This window comes from Oreochromis niloticus, unplaced genomic scaffold (assembly GCF_001858045.2).
Source record: "Oreochromis niloticus isolate F11D_XX unplaced genomic scaffold, O_niloticus_UMD_NMBU tig00001093_pilon, whole genome shotgun sequence".
Classification (NCBI taxonomy): domain Eukaryota; kingdom Metazoa; phylum Chordata; class Actinopteri; order Cichliformes; family Cichlidae; genus Oreochromis; species Oreochromis niloticus.
This window is the reverse complement of record NW_020327306.1, coordinates 1-20,389: the sequence shown is the minus strand read 5'-3', so window position 1 is coordinate 20,389 and position 20,389 is coordinate 1. Positions and strand designations below refer to the sequence as shown.

The following is a 20,389-nucleotide window of genomic DNA, read 5'->3' as shown; positions in this document are numbered from 1 at the left end:
CCGTAGAATTTATTGGTAAGGCATGGGACAAACCAAAGAATCTGAAGAGCATGGCAACAGTGGGATTCGAACCCACGCCCCCGAAGAGACTGGAGCCTAAATCCAGCACCTTAGACCGCTCGGTCATGCTACCATTGCGAGTAAGAAGCTCATTGCAAAAATCTAGACAGTAAAAATTGAAAAGTGCAACACAAAATAGAACCCCAGAACATTCAGTAATGCTCTTACTGTTGTAGAAAAACATGTTTAATACTTTTTGGATACAAAAATATCTGCCTATTCTGGTTAAAATCTTATTGCAGCAATGGGATTTCAACCCACATGTGTGAGGAGACTGGACTCTTCACCCAGATCCGTAGACGACACAACCACACTACCGATACAGCAGCGAAATATTAGAGCTTGAAAATGTGCAATACAAGTGGAACGAGTCTCCCCAACTTTATAAACAGTACATGTACATAATACCCAAACTGTTCACAACCCTGATAACAATGGGCTCTTGGCTCAGTTTCATCATTGTCGATATGCAACTTGTCATAACCACTGATCAACAGGCAGGATTACCATTCACAGAGAGTCAAGCATTGTAAGATGGTGAAAGATGAACCCTTAATTCCCCTCCCTTGGTTTTAAACCGTTTGCTTTCCACATAGACAGCCACCTAGACTCCCCTGCTTGTCAGGATGTGTACATCTTCATCATTGAAAGTTACTGGACTGTAGATCCTGATCTGAACAGTTGGCTGTTTATACCATGTGCTTAGCCAGAGGTTTGTTGCTTGCCTGACGGTTGACTTCAGCCAGATTAACGCAAAGAACACATTGGCTTTGGGCCACATTAAAGACATGTTCCCATACGGGAGTTGAACCCGGACCGCCTGGTGAAAACCAGGAATCCTAACGCTAAGACCATATGGGACTGGTTAAGTAGTGCGCCACTGTCACTGCCGTGTTCCTGGGTGAGAACCAGGAATTCTCATCGCTAGACTATATGGGAGTGCTCCACTGTCATGAAGTCAAGGACAGTCTTCTCACTCTGCAGCCTTGGTGAGACCAACATAGCAGCACCTTAATCAGTTCTCCACGTTGCAGGTTCTGATCAAAGCACTTTACAAGGGAGTGGACTGGACTTGAAGCACACTTGAGTGGCATGCGGGAAGTCCACTAACTAGTCAGCGATGACACGTGAATAAAATGCGGGGAAGACACGAAATACATGCAAGTCGTAAACGACTTTACAGCACCATGACTAATATGGTTTGGAAGAATTGCTCTGGATGAGATTCCTGCATGTTTGGACTTGACAGACATTCTATAAAGATTTGATTTCCACTGCAGCCCTTACAATTTATTGGCAGGGGATGGAGCCAAAACGAAAAGAACATTGCCGCTAGAACACTATGGCAGCAGTGGGATTCGAACCCACGCCTCCGAAGAGACTGGAGCCTTAATCCAGCACCTTAGACCGCTCGGTCATGCTACCATTGCGACCAAGAACCTCATCGCAAAAATCTAGACAGTAAAATTGAAAAAGTGCAACACAACTAGATGCCCAGAACATTCAGTAATGCTCTTACTGTTGTAGAAGAACATGTTTAATACTGCCTGAATGTTTTGGATACAATAGCATCTGCCTGCCCTGGTTAAAATCTTATTGCAGCAATAGGTTTCAACCCACATGTATGAGGAGCCTGGAGTCTGAACCCAGATCCGTAGACCAACAACCTAACACCTTACAATGCGGTGGACTTGAAGCACACTTGATGGCATGCGGGGAAGTCCACTAACCAGTCAGTAATGAGACTGTTAATAAAAAGACATGAACATCTGCACGTTATAAATGACTTTTGCAGAAGAATTTCTTTTATTTATGTATAATCACATTATTTTATTGTATAATACCTTGGTGCCGCTGGATTTTAGCATGTCTCTCACACTCATACTGGTAACAGATGGTATGTCAGGAAGTTGGAGGGAAGCATTCACACACAAAGGACCCAGAGTGGGTGGGGGGAGTCTTTTGTCTCTTTCTCCACTGTAAGAGGTAGCAAGGGAGTGTGAAACTTTCTTTGGGGTGGGGGGGACCAAAGGTGTGAAAACAGCTGTGTACTGCCTTTTGTTCCTGTAAGAGGTATTTAACTGAAGGCCATGCTAGCTCAGTTACGGACACTGCCCATTGTTTGCCCCGCGATGATGCATTCCCTCACCAAGCTTGGTGTCTTTCTTGTTTTTATTAAAGAATGCTAGCTACCGATCACCGCTTGTCTGCAGGCTTATTGAATGGACAACTTCCACAACACTTAACAGCACCCTGACTAAAGTGGTTTGGAAGAATTGCTCTTGATGACTTCCTGCATGTTTGCACTTGACAGACATTCTGTAACAGATTTGATTTCCACTGCATCCCGTAGAATTTATTGGTAAGGCATGGGACAAACACAAAAAGAATCTGAAGAGATGGCAGCAGTGGGATTCGAACCCACGCCCCCGAAGAGACTGGAGCCTAAATCCAGCACCTTAGACCGCTCGGTCATGCTACCATTGCGAGTAAGAAGCTCATTGCAAAATCTAGACAGTAAAAATTGAAAAGTGCAACACAAAATAGAACCCCAGAACATTCAGTAATGCTCTTACTGTTGTAGAAAAACATGTTTAATACTTTTTGGATACAAAAATATCTGCCTATTCTGGTTAAAATCTTATTGCAGCAATGGATTTCAACCCACATGTGTGAGGAGACTGGACTCTCACCCAGATCCGTAGACGACACAACCACACTACCGATACAGCAGCGAAATATTAGAGCTTGAAAATGTGCAATACAAAGTGGAACGAGTCTCCCCAACTTTGTAAACAGTACATGTACATAATACCCCAAACTGTTCATCAACCCTGATTAACAATGGGCTCTTGGCTCAGTTTCATCATTGTCGATACGCAACTTGTCATAACCACTGATCAACAGGCAGGATTACCATTCACAGAGAGTCAAGCATTGTAAGATGTGAAAGATGAACCCTTAATTCCCCTCCCTTGGTTTTTAAACCGTTTGCTTTCCACATAGACAGCCACCTAGACTCCCCTGCTGTCCAGGATGTGTACATCTTCATCATTGAAAGTTACTGGACTGTAGAGTCCTGATCTGAACAGTTGGCTGTTTTATACCATGTGCTTAGCCAGAGGTTTGTGCTTTGCCTGACGGTTGACTTCAGCCAGGATTAACGCAAAGAACACATTGGCTTTGGGCCACATTAAAGACATGTTCCCATACCGGGAGTTGAACCCGGACCGCCTGGGTGAAAACCAGGAATCCTAACCGCTAGACCATATGGGACTGGTTAAGTAGTGCGCCACTGTCACTGCCGTGTTCCTGGGTGAGAACCAGGAATTCTCATCGCTAGACTATATGGGAGTGCTCCACTGTCATGAAGTCAAGGACAGTCTTCTCACTCTGCAGCCTTGGTGAGACCAACATAGCAGCACCTTAATCAGTTCTCCAGCGGTTGCAGGTTCTGATCAAAAGCACTTACAAGGGAGTGGACTGGACTTGAAGCACACTTGAGTGGCATGCGGGGAAGTCCACTAACTAGTCAGCGATGACACCGTGAATAAAAAGACACGAAATACATGCAAGTCGTAAACGACTTTACAGCACCATGACTAATATGGTTTGGAAGAATTGCTCTGGATGAGATTCCTGCATGTTTGGACTTGACAGACATTCTATAAAAGATTGATTTCCACTGCAGCCCTTACAATTTATTGGCAGGGGATGGAGCCAAAACGAAAAGAACATTGCCGCTAGAACACTATGGCAGCAGTGGGATTCGAACCCACGCCTCCGAAGAGACTGGAGCCTTAATCCAGCACCTTAGACCGCTCGTCATGCTACCATTGCGACCAAGAACCTCATCGCAAAAATCTAGACAGTAAAAATTGAAAAAGTGCAACACAAACTAGATGCCCAGAACATTCAGTAATGCTCTTACTGTTGTAGAAGAACATGTTTAATACTTGCCTGAATGTTTTTGGATACAATAGCATCTGCCTGCCCTGGTTAAAATCTTATTGCAGCAATAGGGTTTCAACCCACATGTATGAGGAGCCTGGAGTCTGAACCCAGATCCGTAGACCACACAACCTAACACCTTACAATGCGGTGGACTTGAAGCACACTTGAGTGGCATGCGGGGAAGTCCACTAACCAGTCAGTAATGAGACTGTTAATAAAAAGACATGAAACATCTGCACGTTATAAATGACTTTTGCAGAAGAATTTCTTTTATTTATGTATAATCACATTATTTATTGTATAATACCTTGGTGCCGCTGGATTTAGCATGTCTCTCACACTCATACTGGTAACAGATGGTATGTCAGGAAGTTGGAGGAAGCATTCACACACAAAGGACCCAGAGTGGGTGGGGGGGTCTTTTGTCTCTTTCTCCACTGTAAGAGGTAGCAAGGGAGTGTGAAACTTTCTTTGGGGTGGGGGGACCAAAGGTGTGAAAACAGCTGTGTACTGCCTTTGTTCCTGTAAGAGGTATTTAACTGAAGGCCATGCTAGGCTCAGTTACGGACACTGCCCATTGTTTGCCCCGCGATGATGCATTCCCTCACCAAGCTTGGTGTCTCTTCTTGTTTTTATTAAAGAATGCTAGCTACCGATCACCGCTTGTCTGCAGGCTTTATTGAATGGACAACTTCCACAACACTTAACAGCACCCTGACTAAAGTGGTTTGGAAGAATTGCTCTTGATACATTCCTGCATGTTTGCACTTGACAGACATTCTGTAACAGATTTGATTTCCACTGCATCCCGTAGAATTTATTGGTAAGGCATGGGACAAACACAAAAGAATCTGAAGAGCATGGCAACAGTGGGATTCGAACCCACGCCCCCGAAGAGACTGGAGCCTAAATCCAGCACCTTAGACCGCTCGGTCATGCTACCATTGCGAGTAAGAAGCTCATTGCAAAAATCTAGACAGTAAAAATTGAAAAAGTGCAACACAAAATAGAACCCCAGAACATTCAGTAATGCTCTTACTGTTGTAGAAAAACATGTTTAATACTTTTTGGATACAAAAATATCTGCCTATTCTGGTTAAAATCTTATTGCAGCAATGGGATTTCAACCCACATGTGTGAGGAGACTGGACTCTTCACCCAGATCCGTAGACGACACAACCACACTACCGATACAGCAGCGAAATATTAGAGCTTGAAAATGTGCAATACAAAGTGGAACGAGTCTCCCCAACTTGTAAACAGTACATGTACATAATACCCCAAACTGTTCATCAACCCTGATTAACAATGGGCTCTTGGCTCAGTTTCATCATTGTCGATACGCAACTTGTCATAACCACTGATCAACAGGCAGGATACCATTCACAGAGAGTCAAGCATTGTAAGATGGTGAAAGATGAACCCTTAATTCCCCCTCCCTTGGTTTTTAAACCGTTTGCTTTCCACATAGACAGCCACCTAGACTCCCCTGCTTGTCCAGGATGTGTACATCTTCATCATTGAAAGTTACTGGACTGTAGAGTCCTGATCTGAACAGTTGGCTGTTTTATACCATGTGCTTAGCCAGAGGTTTGTTGCTTTGCCTGACGGTTGACTTCAGCCAGGATTAACGCAAAGAACACATTGGCTTTGGGCCACATTAAAGACATGTTCCCATACCGGGAGTTGAACCCGGACCGCCTGGGTGAAAACCAGGAATCCTAACCGCTAGACCATATGGGACTGGTTAAGTAGTGCGCCACTGTCACTGCCGTGTTCCTGGGTGAGAACCAGGAATTCTCATCGCTAGACTATATGGGAGTGCTCCACTGTCATGAAGTCAAGGACAGTCTTCTCACTCTGCAGCCTTGGTGAGACCAACATAGCAGCACCTTAATCAGTTCTCCAGCGGTTGCAGGTTCTGATCAAAAGCACTTTACAAGGGAGTGGACTGGACTTGAAGCACACTTGAGTGGCATGCGGGGAAGTCCACTAACTAGTCAGCGATGACACCGTGAATAAAAAGACACGAAATACATGCAAGTCGTAAACGACTTTACAGCACCATGACTAATATGGTTTGGAAGAATTGCTCTGGATGAGATTCCTGCATGTTTGGACTTGACAGACATTCTATAAAAGATTTGATTTCCACTGCAGCCCTTACAATTTATTGGCAGGGGATGGAGCCAAAACGAAAAGAACATTGCCGCTAGAACACTATGGCAGCAGTGGGATTCGAACCCACGCCTCCGAAGAGACTGGAGCCTTAATCCAGCACCTTAGACCGCTCGGTCATGCTACCATTGCGACCAAGAACCTCATCGCAAAAATCTAGACAGTAAAAATTGAAAAAGTGCAACACAAACTAGATGCCCAGAACATTCAGTAATGCTCTTACTGTTGTAGAAGAACATGTTTAATACTTGCCTGAATGTTTTTGGATACAATAGCATCTGCCTGCCCTGGTTAAAATCTTATTGCAGCAATAGGGTTTCAACCCACATGTATGAGGAGCCTGGAGTCTGAACCCAGATCCGTAGACCACACAACCTAACACCTTACAATGCGGTGGACTTGAAGCACACTTGAGTGGCATGCGGGGAAGTCCACTAACCAGTCAGTAATGAGACTGTTAATAAAAAGACATGAAACATCTGCACGTTATAAATGACTTTTGCAGAAGAATTTCTTTATTTATGTATAATCACATTATTTTATTGTATAATACCTTGGTGCCGCTGGATTTTAGCATGTCTCTCACACTCATACTGGTAACAGATGGTATGTCAGGAAGTTGGAGGGAAGCATTCACACACAAAGGACCCAGAGTGGGTGGGGGGAGTCTTTTGTCTCTTTCTCCACTGTAAGAGGTAGCAAGGGAGTGTGAAACTTTCTTTGGGGGTGGGGGGACCAAAGGTGTGAAAACAGCTGTGTACTGCCTTTTGTTCCTGTAAGAGGTATTTAACTGAAGGCCATGCTAGGCTCAGTTACGGACACTGCCCATTGTTTGCCCCGCGATGATGCATTCCCTCACCAAGCTTGGTGTCTTTCTTGTTTTTATTAAAGAATGCTAGCTACCGATCACCGCTTGTCTGCAGGCTTTATTGAATGGACAACTTCCACAACACTTAACAGCACCCTGACTAAAGTGGTTTGGAAGAATTGCTCTTGATGACATTCCTGCATGTTTGCACTTGACAGACATTCTGTAACAGATTTGATTTCCACTGCATCCCGTAGAATTTATTGGTAAGCATGGGACAAACACAAAAAGAATCTGAAGAGCATGGCAGCAGTGGGATTCGAACCCACGCCCCCGAAGAGACTGGAGCCTAAATCCAGCACCTTAGACCGCTCGGTCATGCTACCATTGCGAGTAAGAAGCTCATTGCAAAAATCTAGACAGTAAAAATTGAAAAAGTGCAACACAAAATAGAACCCCAGAACATTCAGTAATGCTCTTACTGTTGTAGAAAAACATGTTTAATACTTTTTGGATACAAAAATATCTGCCTATTCTGGTTAAAATCTTATTGCAGCAATGGGATTTCAACCCACATGTGTGAGGAGACTGGACTCTTCACCCAGATCCGTAGACGACACAACCACACTACCGATACAGCAGCGAAATATTAGAGCTTGAAAATGTGCAATACAAAGTGGAACGAGTCTCCCCAACTTTGTAAACAGTACATGTACATAATACCCCAAACTGTTCATCAACCCTGATTAACAATGGGCTCTTGGCTCAGTTTCATCATTGTCGATACGCAACTTGTCATAACCACTGATCAACAGGCAGGATTACCATTCACAGAGAGTCAAGCATTGTAAGATGGTGAAAGATGAACCCTTAATTCCCCCTCCCTTGGTTTTTAAACCGTTTGCTTTCCACATAGACAGCCACCTAGACTCCCCTGCTTGTCCAGGATGTGTACATCTTCATCATTGAAAGTTACTGGACTGTAGAGTCCTGATCTGAACAGTTGGCTGTTTTATACCATGTGCTTAGCCAGAGGTTTGTTGCTTTGCCTGACGGTTGACTTCAGCCAGGATTAACGCAAAGAACACATTGGCTTTGGGCCACATTAAAGACATGTTCCCATACGGGAGTTGAACCCGGACCGCCTGGGTGAAAACCAGGAATCCTAACCGCTAGACCATATGGGACTGGTTAAGTAGTGCGCCACTGTCACTGCCGTGTTCCTGGGTGAGAACCAGGAATTCTCATCGCTAGACTATATGGGAGTGCTCCACTGTCATGAAGTCAAGGACAGTCTTCTCACTCTGCAGCCTTGGTGAGACCAACATAGCAGCACCTTAATCAGTTCTCCAGCGGTTGCAGGTTCTGATCAAAAGCACTTTACAAGGGAGTGGACTGGACTTGAAGCACACTTGAGTGGCATGCGGGGAAGTCCACTAACTAGTCAGCGATGACACCGTGAATAAAAAGACACGAAATACATGCAAGTCGTAAACGACTTTACAGCACCATGACTAATATGGTTTGGAAGAATTGCTCTGGATGAGATTCCTGCATGTTTGGACTTGACAGACATTCTATAAAAGATTTGATTTCCACTGCAGCCCTTACAATTTATTGGCAGGGGATGGAGCCAAAACGAAAAGAACATTGCCGCTAGAACACTATGGCAGCAGTGGGATTCGAACCCACGCCTCCGAAGAGACTGGAGCCTTAATCCAGCACCTTAGACCGCTCGGTCATGCTACCATTGCGACCAAGAACCTCATCGCAAAAATCTAGACAGTAAAAATTGAAAAAGTGCAACACAAACTAGATGCCCAGAACATTCAGTAATGCTCTTACTGTTGTAGAAGAACATGTTTAATACTTGCCTGAATGTTTTTGGATACAATAGCATCTGCCTGCCCTGGTTAAAATCTTATTGCAGCAATAGGGTTTCAACCCACATGTATGAGGAGCCTGGAGTCTGAACCCAGATCCGTAGACCACACAACCTAACACCTTACAATGCGGTGGACTTGAAGCACACTTGAGTGGCATGCGGGGAAGTCCACTAACCAGTCAGTAATGAGACTGTTAATAAAAAGACATGAAACATCTGCACGTTATAAATGACTTTTGCAGAAGAATTTCTTTTATTTATGTATAATCACATTATTTTATTGTATAATACCTTGGTGCCGCTGGATTTTAGCATGTCTCTCACACTCATACTGGTAACAGATGGTATGTCAGGAAGTTGGAGGGAAGCATTCACACACAAAGGACCCAGAGTGGGTGGGGGGAGTCTTTTGTCTCTTTCTCCACTGTAAGAGGTAGCAAGGGAGTGTGAAACTTTCTTTGGGGTGGGGGGGACCAAAGGTGTGAAAACAGCTGTGTACTGCCTTTTGTTCCTGTAAGAGGTATTTAACTGAAGGCCATGCTAGGCTCAGTTACGGACACTGCCCATTGTTTGCCCCGCGATGATGCATTCCCTCACCAAGCTTGGTGTCTTTCTTGTTTTTATTAAAGAATGCTAGCTACCGATCACCGCTTGTCTGCAGGCTTTATTGAATGGACAACTTCCACAACACTTAACAGCACCCTGACTAAAGTGGTTTGGAAGAATTGCTCTTGATGACATTCCTGCATGTTTGCACTTGACAGACATTCTGTAACAGATTTGATTTCCACTGCATCCCGTAGAATTTATTGGTAAGGCATGGGACAAACACAAAAAGAATCTGAAGAGCATGGCAGCAGTGGGATTCGAACCCACGCCCCCGAAGAGACTGGAGCCTAAATCCAGCACCTTAGACCGCTCGGTCATGCTACCATTGCGAGTAAGAAGCTCATTGCAAAAATCTAGACAGTAAAAATTGAAAAAGTGCAACACAAAATAGAACCCCAGAACATTCAGTAATGCTCTTACTGTTGTAGAAAAACATGTTTAATACTTTTGGATACAAAAATATCTGCCTATTCTGGTTAAAATCTTATTGCAGCAATGGGATTTCAACCCACATGTGTGAGGAGACTGGACTCTTCACCCAGATCCGTAGACGACACAACCACACTACCGATACAGCAGCGAAATATTAGAGCTTGAAAATGTGCAATACAAAGTGGAACGAGTCTCCCCAACTTTGTAAACAGTACATGTACATAATACCCCAAACTGTTCATCAACCCTGATTAACAATGGGCTCTTGGCTCAGTTTCATCATTGTCGATACGCAACTTGTCATAACCACTGATCAACAGGCAGGATTACCATTCACAGAGAGTCAAGCATTGTAAGATGGTGAAGATGAACCCTTAATTCCCCTCCCTTGGTTTTTAAACCGTTTGCTTTCCACATAGACAGCCACCTAGACTCCCCTGCTTGTCCAGGATGTGTACATCTTCATCATTGAAAGTTACTGGACTGTAGAGTCCTGATCTGAACAGTTGGCTGTTTTATACATGTGCTTAGCCAGAGGTTTGTTGCTTTGCCTGACGTTGACTTCAGCCAGGATTAACGCAAAGAACACATTGGCTTTGGGCCACATTAAAGACATGTTCCCATACCGGGAGTTGAACCCGGACCGCCTGGGTGAAAACCAGGAATCCTAACCGCTAGACCATATGGGACTGGTTAAGTAGTGCGCCACTGTCACTGCCGTGTTCCTGGGTGAGAACCAGGAATTCTCATCGCTAGACTATATGGAGTGCTCCACTGTCATGAAGTCAAGGACAGTCTTCTCACTCTGCAGCCTTGGTGAGACCAACATAGCAGCACCTTAATCAGTTCTCCAGCGGTTGCAGGTTCTGATCAAAAGCACTTTACAAGGGAGTGGACTGGACTTGAAGCACACTTGAGTGGCATGCGGGGAAGTCCACTAACTAGTCAGCGATGACACCGTGAATAAAAAGACACGAAATACATGCAAGTCGTAAACGACTTTACAGCACCATGACTAATATGGTTTGGAAGAATTGCTCTGGATGAGATTCCTGCATGTTTGGACTTGACAGACATTCTATAAAAGATTTGATTTCCACTGCAGCCCTTACAATTTATTGGCAGGGGATGGAGCCAAAACGAAAAGAACATTGCCGCTAGAACACTATGGCAGCAGTGGGATTCGAACCCACGCCTCCGAAGAGACTGGAGCCTTAATCCAGCACCTTAGACCGCTCGGTCATGCTACCATTGCGACCAAGAACCTCATCGCAAAAATCTAGACAGTAAAATTGAAAAAGTGCAACACAAACTAGATGCCCAGAACATTCAGTAATGCTCTTACTGTTGTAGAAGAACATGTTTAATACTTGCCTGAATGTTTTTGGATACAATAGCATCTGCCTGCCCTGGTTAAAATCTTATTGCAGCAATAGGGTTTCAACCCACATGTATGAGGAGCCTGGAGTCTGAACCCAGATCCGTAGACCACACAACCTAACACCTTACAATGCGGTGGACTTGAAGCACACTTGAGTGGCATGCGGGGAAGTCCACTAACCAGTCAGTAATGAGACTGTTAATAAAAAGACATGAAACATCTGCACGTTATAAATGACTTTTGCAGAAGAATTTCTTTTATTTATGTATAATCACATTATTTTATTGTATAATACCTTGGTGCCGCTGGATTTTAGCATGTCTCTCACACTCATACTGGTAACAGATGGTATGTCAGGAAGTTGGAGGGAAGCATTCACACACAAAGGACCCAGAGTGGGTGGGGGGGGTCTTTTGTCTCTTTCTCCACTGTAAGAGGTAGCAAGGGAGTGTGAAACTTTCTTTGGGGGTGGGGGGGACCAAAGGTGTGAAAACAGCTGTGTACTGCCTTTTGTTCCTGTAAGAGGTATTTAACTGAAGGCCATGCTAGGCTCAGTTACGGACACTGCCCATTGTTTGCCCCGCGATGATGCATTCCCTCACCAAGCTTGGTGTCTCTTCTTGTTTTTATTAAAGAATGCTAGCTACCGATCACCGCTTGTCTGCAGGCTTTATTGAATGGACAACTTCCACAACACTTAACAGCACCCTGACTAAAGTGGTTTGGAAGAATTGCTCTTGATAACATTCCTGCATGTTTGCACTTGACAGACATTCTGTAACAGATTTGATTTCCACTGCATCCCGTAGAATTTATTGGTAAGGCATGGGACAAACACAAAAAGAATCTGAAGAGCATGGCACAGTGGGATTCGAACCCACGCCCCCGAAGAGACTGGAGCCTAAATCCAGCACCTTAGACCGCTCGGTCATGCTACCATTGCGAGTAAGAAGCTCATTGCAAAAATCTAGACAGTAAAAATTGAAAAAGTGCAACACAAAATAGAACCCCAGAACATTCAGTAATGCTCTTACTGTTGTAGAAAAACATGTTTAATACTTTTTGGATACAAAAATATCTGCCTATTCTGGTTAAAATCTTATTGCAGCAATGGGATTTCAACCCACATGTGTGAGGAGACTGGACTCTTCACCCAGATCCGTAGACGACACAACCACACTACCGATACAGCAGCGAAATATTAGAGCTTGAAAATGTGCAATACAAAGTGGAACGAGTCTCCCCAACTTTGTAAACAGTACATGTACATAATACCCCAAACTGTTCATCAACCCTGATTAACAATGGGCTCTTGGCTCAGTTTCATCATTGTCGATACGCAACTTGTCATAACCACTGATCAACAGGCAGGATTACCATTCACAGAGAGTCAAGCATTGTAAGATGGTGAAAGATGAACCCTTAATTCCCCCTCCCTTGGTTTTTAAACCGTTTGCTTTCCACATAGACAGCCACCTAGACTCCCCTGCTTGTCCAGGATGTGTACATCTTCATCATTGAAAGTTACTGGACTGTAGAGTCCTGATCTGAACAGTTGGCTGTTTTATACCATGTGCTTAGCCAGAGGTTTGTTGCTTTGCCTGACGGTTGACTTCAGCCAGGATTAACGCAAAGAACACATTGGCTTTGGGCCACATTAAAGACATGTTCCCATACCGGGAGTTGAACCCGGACCGCCTGGGTGAAAACCAGGAATCCTAACCGCTAGACCATATGGGACTGGTTAAGTAGTGCGCCACTGTCACTGCCGTGTTCCTGGGTGAGAACCAGGAATTCTCATCGCTAGACTATATGGGAGTGCTCCACTGTCATGAAGTCAAGGACAGTCTTCTCACTCTGCAGCCTTGGTGAGACCAACATAGCAGCACCTTAATCAGTTCTCCAGCGGTTGCAGGTTCTGATCAAAAGCACTTTACAAGGGAGTGGACTGGACTTGAAGCACACTTGAGTGGCATGCGGGGAAGTCCACTAACTAGTCAGCGATGACACCGTGAATAAAAAGACACGAAATACATGCAAGTCGTAAACGACTTTACAGCACCATGACTAATATGGTTTGGAAGAATTGCTCTGGATGAGATTCCTGCATGTTTGGACTTGACAGACATTCTATAAAAGATTTGATTTCCACTGCAGCCCTTACAATTTATTGGCAGGGGATGGAGCCAAAACGAAAAGAACATTGCCGCTAGAACACTATGGCAGCAGTGGGATTCGAACCCACGCCTCCGAAGAGACTGGAGCCTTAATCCAGCACCTTAGACCGCTCGGTCATGCTACCATTGCGACCAAGAACCTCATCGCAAAAATCTAGACAGTAAAAATTGAAAAGTGCAACACAAACTAGATGCCCAGAACATTCAGTAATGCTCTTACTGTTGTAGAAGAACATGTTTAATACTTGCCTGAATGTTTTTGGATACAATAGCATCTGCCTGCCCTGGTTAAAATCTTATTGCAGCAATAGGGTTTCAACCCACATGTATGAGGAGCCTGGAGTCTGAACCCAGATCCGTAGACCACACAACCTAACACCTTACAATGCGGTGGACTTGAAGCACACTTGAGTGGCATGCGGGGAAGTCCACTAACCAGTCAGTAATGAGACTGTTAATAAAAAGACATGAAACATCTGCACGTTATAAATGACTTTTGCAGAAGAATTTCTTTTATTTATGTATAATCACATTATTTTATTGTATAATACCTTGGTGCCGCTGGATTTTAGCATGTCTCTCACACTCATACTGGTAACAGATGGTATGTCAGGAAGTTGGAGGGAAGCATTCACACACAAAGGACCCAGAGTGGGTGGGGGGGTCTTTTGTCTCTTTCTCCACTGTAAGAGGTAGCAAGGGAGTGTGAAACTTTCTTTGGGGGTGGGGGGACCAAAGGTGTGAAAACAGCTGTGTACTGCCTTTTGTTCCTGTAAGAGGTATTTAACTGAAGGCCATGCTAGGCTCAGTTACGGACACTGCCCATTGTTTGCCCCGCGATGATGCATTCCCTCACCAAGCTTGGTGTCTCTTCTTGTTTTTATTAAAGAATGCTAGCTACCGATCACCGCTTGTCTGCAGGCTTTATTGAATGGACAACTTCCACAACACTTAACAGCACCCTGACTAAAGTGGTTTGGAAGAATTGCTCTTGATGACATTCCTGCATGTTTGCACTTGACAGACATTCTGTAACAGATTTGATTTCCACTGCATCCCGTAGAATTTATTGGTAAGACATGGGACAAACACAAAAAGAATCTGAAGAGCATGGCAGCAGTGGGATTCGAACCCACGCCCCCGAAGAGACTGGAGCCTAAATCCAGCACCTTAGACCGCTCGGTCATGCTACCATTGCGAGTAAGAAGCTCATTGCAAAAATCTAGACAGTAAAAATTGAAAAAGTGCAACACAAAATAGAACCCCAGAACATTCAGTAATGCTCTTACTGTTGTAGAAAACATGTTTAATACTTTTTGGATACAAAAATATCTGCCTATTCTGGTTAAAATCTTATTGCAGCAATGGGATTTCAACCCACATGTGTGAGGAGACTGGACTCTTCACCCAGATCCGTAGACGACACAACCACACTACCGATACAGCAGCGAAATATTAGAGCTTGAAAATGTGCAATACAAAGTGGAACGAGTCTCCCCAACTTTGTAAACAGTACATGTACATAATACCCCAAACTGTTCATCAACCCTGATTAACAATGGGCTCTTGGCTCAGTTTCATCATTGTCGATACGCAACTTGTCATAACCACTGATCAACAGGCAGGATTACCATTCACAGAGAGTCAAGCATTGTAAGATGGTGAAAGATGAACCCTTAATTCCCCTCCCTTGGTTTTTAAACCGTTTGCTTTCCACATAGACAGCCACCTAGACTCCCCTGCTTGTCCAGGATGTGTACATCTTCATCATTGAAAGTTACTGGACTGTAGAGTCCTGATCTGAACAGTTGGCTGTTTTATACCATGTGCTTAGCCAGAGGTTTGTTGCTTTGCCTGACGGTTGACTTCAGCCAGGATTAACGCAAAGAACACATTGGCTTTGGGCCACATTAAAGACATGTTCCCATACCGGGAGTTGAACCCGGACCGCCTGGGTGAAAACCAGGAATCCTAACCGCTAGACCATATGGGACTGGTTAAGTAGTGCGCCACTGTCACTGCCGTGTTCCTGGGTGAGAACCAGGAATTCTCATCGCTAGACTATATGGGAGTGCTCCACTGTCATGAAGTCAAGGACAGTCTTCTCACTCTGCAGCCTTGGTGAGACCAACATAGCAGCACCTTAATCAGTTCTCCAGCGGTTGCAGGTTCTGATCAAAAGCACTTTACAAGGGAGTGGACTGGACTTGAAGCACACTTGAGTGGCATGCGGGGAAGTCCACTAACTAGTCAGCGATGACACCGTGAATAAAAAGACACGAAATACATGCAAGTCGTAAACGACTTTACAGCACCATGACTAATATGGTTTGGAAGAATTGCTCTGGATGAGATTCCTGCATGTTTGGACTTGACAGACATTCTATAAAAGATTTGATTTCCACTGCAGCCCTTACAATTTATTGGCAGGGGATGGAGCCAAAACGAAAAGAACATTGCCGCTAGAACACTATGGCAGCAGTGGGATTCGAACCCACGCCTCCGAAGAGACTGGAGCCTTAATCCAGCACCTTAGACCGCTCGGTCATGCTACCATTGCGACCAAGAACCTCATCGCAAAAATCTAGACAGTAAAAATTGAAAAGTGCAACACAAACTAGATGCCCAGAACATTCAGTAATGCTCTTACTGTTGTAGAAGAACATGTTTAATACTTGCCTGAATGTTTTTGGATACAATAGCATCTGCCTGCCCTGGTTAAAATCTTATTGCAGCAATAGGGTTTCAACCCACATGTATGAGGAGCCTGGAGTCTGAACCCAGATCCGTAGACCACACAACCTAACACCTTACAATGCGGTGGACTTGAAGCACACTTGAGTGGCATGCGGGGAAGTCCACTAACCAGTCAGTAATGAGACTGTTAATAAAAAGACATGAAACATCTGCACGTTATAAATGACTTTTGCAGAAGAATTTCTTTTATTTATGTATAATCACATTATTTTATTGTATAATACCTTGGTGCCGCTGGATTTTAGCATGTCTCTCACACTCATACTGGTAACAGATGGTATGTCAGGAAGTTGGAGGGAAGCATTCACACACAAAGGACCCAGAGTGGGTGGGGGGAGTCTTTTGTCTCTTTCTCCACTGTAAGAGGTAGCAAGGGAGTGTGAAACTTTCTTTGGGGGTGGGGGGGACCAAAGGTGTGAAAACAGCTGTGTACTGCCTTTTGTTCCTGTAAGAGGTATTTAACTGAAGGCCATGCTAGGCTCAGTTACGGACACTGCCCATTGTTTGCCCCGCGATGATGCATTCCCTCACCAAGCTTGGTGTCTCTTCTTGTTTTTATTAAAGAATGCTAGCTACCGATCACCGCTTGTCTGCAGGCTTTATTGAATGGACAACTTCCACAACACTTAACAGCACCCTGACTAAAGTGGTTTGGAAGAATTGCTCTTGATGACATTCCTGCATGTTTGCACTTGACAGACATTCTGTAACAGATTTGATTTCCACTGCATCCCGTAGAATTTATTGGTAAGCATGGGACAAACACAAAAAGAATCTGAAGAGCATGGCAGCAGTGGGATTCGAACCCACGCCCCCGAAGAGACTGGAGCCTAAATCCAGCACCTTAGACCGCTCGGTCATGCTACCATTGCGAGTAAGAAGCTCATTGCAAAAATCTAGACAGTAAAAATTGAAAAAGTGCAACACAAAATAGAACCCCAGAACATTCAGTAATGCTCTTACTGTTGTAGAAAAACATGTTTAATACTTTTTGGATACAAAAATATCTGCCTATTCTGGTTAAAATCTTATTGCAGCAATGGGATTTCAACCCACATGTGTGAGGAGACTGGACTCTTCACCCAGATCCGTAGACGACACAACCACACTACCGATACAGCAGCGAAATATTAGAGCTTGAAAATGTGCAATACAAAGTGGAACGAGTCTCCCAACTTTATAACAGTACATGTACATAATACCCCAAACTGTTCATCAACCCTGATTAACAATGGGCTCTTGGCTCAGTTTCATCATTGTCGATACGCAACTTGTCATAACCACTGATCAACAGGCAGGATTACCATTCACAGAGAGTCAAGCATTGTAAGATGAACCCTTAATTCCCCTCCCTTGGTTTTTAAACCGTTTGCTTTCCACATAGACAGCCACCTAGACTCCCCTGCTTGTCCAGGATGTGTACATCTTCATCATTGAAAGTTACTGGACTGTAGAGTCCTGATCTGAACAGTTGGCTGTTTTATACCATGTGCTTAGCCAGAGGTTTGTTGCTTTGCCTGACGGTTGACTTCAGCCAGGATTAACGCAAAGAACACATTGGCTTTGGGCCACATTAAAGACATGTTCCCATACCGGGAGTTGAACCCGGACCGCCTGGGTGAAAACCAGGAATCCTAACCGCTAGACCATATGGGACTGGTTAAGTAGTGCGCCACTGTCACTGCCGTGTTCCTGGGTGAGAACCAGGAATTCTCATCGCTAGACTATATGGGAGTGCTCCACTGTCATGAAGTCAAGGACAGTCTTCTCACTCTGCAGCCTTGGTGAGACCAACATAGCAGCACCTTAATCAGTTCTCCAGCGGTTGCAGGTTCTGATCAAAAGCACTTTACAAGGGAGTGGACTGGACTTGAAGCACACTTGAGTGGCATGCGGGGAAGTCCACTAACTAGTCAGCGATGACACCGTGAATAAAAAGACACGAAATACATGCAAGTCGTAAACGACTTTACAGCACCATGACTAATATGGTTTGGAAGAATTGCTCTGGATGAGATTCCTGCATGTTTGGACTGACAGACATTCTATAAAGATTTGATTTCCACTGCAGCCCTTACAATTATTGGCAGGGGATGGAGCCAAAACGAAAAGAACATTGCCGCTAGAACACTATGGCAGCAGTGGGATTCGAACCCACGCCTCCGAAGAGACTGGAGCCTTAATCCAGCACCTTAGACCGCTCGGTCATGCTACCATTGCGACCAAGAACCTCATCGCAAAAATCTAGACAGTAAAATTGAAAAGTGCAACACAAACTAGATGCCCAGAACATTCAGTAATGCTCTTACTGTTGTAGAAGAACATGTTTATACTTGCCTGAATGTTTTGGATACATAGCACTGCCTGCCCTGGTTAAAATCTTATTGCAGCAATAGGGTTTCAACCCACATGTATGAGGAGCCTGGAGTCTGAACCCAGATCCGTAGACCACACAACCTAACACTTACAATGCGGTGGACTTGAAGCACACTTGAGTGGCATGCGGGGAAGTCCACTACCAGTCAGTAATGAGACTGTTAATAAAAAGACATGAAACATCTGCACGTTATAAATGACTTTTGCAGAAGAATTTCTTTTATTTATGTATAATCACATTATTTTATTGTATAATACCTTGGTGCCGCTGGATTTTAGCATGTCTCTCACACTCATACTGGTAACAGATGGTATGTCAGGAAGTTGGAGGGAAGCATTCACACACAAAGGACCAGAGTGGGTGGGGGGGTCTTTTGTCTCTTTCTCCACTGTAAGAGGTAGCAAGGGAGTGTGAAACTTTCTTTGGGGTGGGGGGGACCAAAGGTGTGAAAACAGCTGTGTACTGCCTTTTGTTCCTGTAAGAGGTATTTAACTGAAGGCCATGCTAGGCTCAGTTACGGACACTGCCATTGTTTGCCCCGCGATGATGCATTCCCTCACCAAGCTTGGTGTCTCTTCTTGTTTTTATTAAAGAATGCTAGCTACCGATCACCGCTTGTCTGCAGGCTTTATTGAATGGACAACTTCCACAACACTTAACAGCACCCTGACTAAAGTGGTTTGGAAAATTGCTCTTGATAACATTCCTGCATGTTTGCACTTGACAGACATTCTGTAACAGATTTGATTTCCACTGCATCCCGTAGAATTTATTGGTAAGGCATGGGACAAACACAAAGAATCTGAAAGCATGGCAACAGTGGGATTCAAACCCACGCCCCGAAGAGACTGGAGCCTAAATCCAGCACCTTAGACCGTCGGTCATGCTACCATTGCGAGTAAGAACTCATTGCAAAATCTAGACAGTAAAAATTGAAAAAGTGCAACACAAAATAGAACCCAGAACATTCAGTAATGCTCTTACTGTTGTAGAAACATGTTTAATACTTTTTGGATACAAAAATATCTGCCTATTCTGGTTAAAATCTTATTGCAGCAATGGGATTTCAACCCACATGTGTGAGGAGACTGGACTCTTCACCCAGATCCGTAGACGACACAACCACACTACCGATACAGCAGCGAAATATTAGAGCTTGAAAATGTGCAATACAAAGTGGAACGAGTCTCCCAACTTTGTAAACAGTACATGTACATAATACCCCAAACTGTTCATCAACCCTGATTAACAATGGGCTCTTGGCTCAGTTTCATCATTGTCGATACGCAACTTGTCATAACCACTGATCAACAGGCAGGATTACCATTCACAGAGAGTCAAGCATTGTAAGATGGTGAAAGATGAACCCTTAATTCCCCCTCCCTTGGTTTTTTAAACCGTTTGCTTTCCACATAGACAGCCACCTAGACTCCCTGCTGTCCAGGATGTGTACATCTTCATCATTGAAAGTTACTGGACTGTAGAGTCCTGATCTGAACAGTTGGCTGTTTTATACCATGTGCTTAGCCAGAGGTTTGTTGCTTTGCCTGACGGTTGACTTCAGCCAGGATTAACGCAAAGAACACATTGGCTTTGGGCCACATTAAAGACATGTTCCCATACGGGAGTTGAACCCGGACCGCCTGGGTGAAACCAGGAATCCTAACCGCTAGACCATATGGGACTGGTTAAGTAGTGCGCCACTGTCACTGCCGTGTTCCTGGGTGAGAACCAGGATTCTCATCGCTAGACTATATGGGAGTGCTCCACT

The 20,389-nt window shown here is 44.3% G+C and overlaps 21 non-coding genes across 21 annotated transcripts; all 21 read right to left on the bottom strand.

Annotated features, from left to right (window-relative positions):
• Positions 1–51: 51 nt before the first annotated feature.
• On the bottom strand, positions 52–133 carry trnal-uag (transfer RNA leucine (anticodon UAG)). The gene has a single exon. It is a non-coding gene; the product is annotated as a tRNA-Leu (tRNA).
• Positions 134–1,403: 1,270 nt separating this feature from the next.
• On the bottom strand, positions 1,404–1,485 carry trnal-aag (transfer RNA leucine (anticodon AAG)). The gene has a single exon. It is a non-coding gene; the product is annotated as a tRNA-Leu (tRNA).
• A 975-nt stretch (positions 1,486–2,460) lies between these two features.
• On the bottom strand, positions 2,461–2,542 carry trnal-uag (transfer RNA leucine (anticodon UAG)). Its single transcript has one exon. It is a non-coding gene; the product is annotated as a tRNA-Leu (tRNA).
• A 722-nt stretch (positions 2,543–3,264) lies between these two features.
• On the bottom strand, positions 3,265–3,336 carry trnae-uuc (transfer RNA glutamic acid (anticodon UUC)). Its single transcript has one exon. It is a non-coding gene; the product is annotated as a tRNA-Glu (tRNA).
• Positions 3,337–4,875: 1,539 nt separating this feature from the next.
• Positions 4,876–4,957, bottom strand: trnal-uag (transfer RNA leucine (anticodon UAG)). Its single transcript has one exon. It is a non-coding gene; the product is annotated as a tRNA-Leu (tRNA).
• Positions 4,958–5,685: 728 nt separating this feature from the next.
• Positions 5,686–5,757, bottom strand: trnae-uuc (transfer RNA glutamic acid (anticodon UUC)). Its single transcript has one exon. It is a non-coding gene; the product is annotated as a tRNA-Glu (tRNA).
• A 480-nt stretch (positions 5,758–6,237) lies between these two features.
• On the bottom strand, positions 6,238–6,319 carry trnal-aag (transfer RNA leucine (anticodon AAG)). Its single transcript has one exon. It is a non-coding gene; the product is annotated as a tRNA-Leu (tRNA).
• Positions 6,320–7,304: 985 nt separating this feature from the next.
• trnal-uag (transfer RNA leucine (anticodon UAG)) lies at positions 7,305–7,386 on the bottom strand. The gene has a single exon. It is a non-coding gene; the product is annotated as a tRNA-Leu (tRNA).
• Positions 7,387–8,116: 730 nt separating this feature from the next.
• Positions 8,117–8,187, bottom strand: trnae-uuc (transfer RNA glutamic acid (anticodon UUC)). Its single transcript has one exon. It is a non-coding gene; the product is annotated as a tRNA-Glu (tRNA).
• A 480-nt stretch (positions 8,188–8,667) lies between these two features.
• Positions 8,668–8,749, bottom strand: trnal-aag (transfer RNA leucine (anticodon AAG)). Its single transcript has one exon. It is a non-coding gene; the product is annotated as a tRNA-Leu (tRNA).
• Positions 8,750–9,736: 987 nt separating this feature from the next.
• Positions 9,737–9,818, bottom strand: trnal-uag (transfer RNA leucine (anticodon UAG)). Its single transcript has one exon. It is a non-coding gene; the product is annotated as a tRNA-Leu (tRNA).
• A 725-nt stretch (positions 9,819–10,543) lies between these two features.
• On the bottom strand, positions 10,544–10,615 carry trnae-uuc (transfer RNA glutamic acid (anticodon UUC)). Its single transcript has one exon. It is a non-coding gene; the product is annotated as a tRNA-Glu (tRNA).
• A 479-nt stretch (positions 10,616–11,094) lies between these two features.
• trnal-aag (transfer RNA leucine (anticodon AAG)) lies at positions 11,095–11,176 on the bottom strand. Its single transcript has one exon. It is a non-coding gene; the product is annotated as a tRNA-Leu (tRNA).
• A 1,799-nt stretch (positions 11,177–12,975) lies between these two features.
• Positions 12,976–13,047, bottom strand: trnae-uuc (transfer RNA glutamic acid (anticodon UUC)). The gene has a single exon. It is a non-coding gene; the product is annotated as a tRNA-Glu (tRNA).
• Positions 13,048–13,527: 480 nt separating this feature from the next.
• On the bottom strand, positions 13,528–13,609 carry trnal-aag (transfer RNA leucine (anticodon AAG)). The gene has a single exon. It is a non-coding gene; the product is annotated as a tRNA-Leu (tRNA).
• A 986-nt stretch (positions 13,610–14,595) lies between these two features.
• On the bottom strand, positions 14,596–14,677 carry trnal-uag (transfer RNA leucine (anticodon UAG)). Its single transcript has one exon. It is a non-coding gene; the product is annotated as a tRNA-Leu (tRNA).
• Positions 14,678–15,405: 728 nt separating this feature from the next.
• Positions 15,406–15,477, bottom strand: trnae-uuc (transfer RNA glutamic acid (anticodon UUC)). The gene has a single exon. It is a non-coding gene; the product is annotated as a tRNA-Glu (tRNA).
• A 480-nt stretch (positions 15,478–15,957) lies between these two features.
• On the bottom strand, positions 15,958–16,039 carry trnal-aag (transfer RNA leucine (anticodon AAG)). The gene has a single exon. It is a non-coding gene; the product is annotated as a tRNA-Leu (tRNA).
• A 987-nt stretch (positions 16,040–17,026) lies between these two features.
• Positions 17,027–17,108, bottom strand: trnal-uag (transfer RNA leucine (anticodon UAG)). Its single transcript has one exon. It is a non-coding gene; the product is annotated as a tRNA-Leu (tRNA).
• Positions 17,109–17,825: 717 nt separating this feature from the next.
• trnae-uuc (transfer RNA glutamic acid (anticodon UUC)) lies at positions 17,826–17,897 on the bottom strand. The gene has a single exon. It is a non-coding gene; the product is annotated as a tRNA-Glu (tRNA).
• A 477-nt stretch (positions 17,898–18,374) lies between these two features.
• Positions 18,375–18,456, bottom strand: trnal-aag (transfer RNA leucine (anticodon AAG)). The gene has a single exon. It is a non-coding gene; the product is annotated as a tRNA-Leu (tRNA).
• Between the last annotated feature and the right edge of the window lie 1,933 nt (positions 18,457–20,389).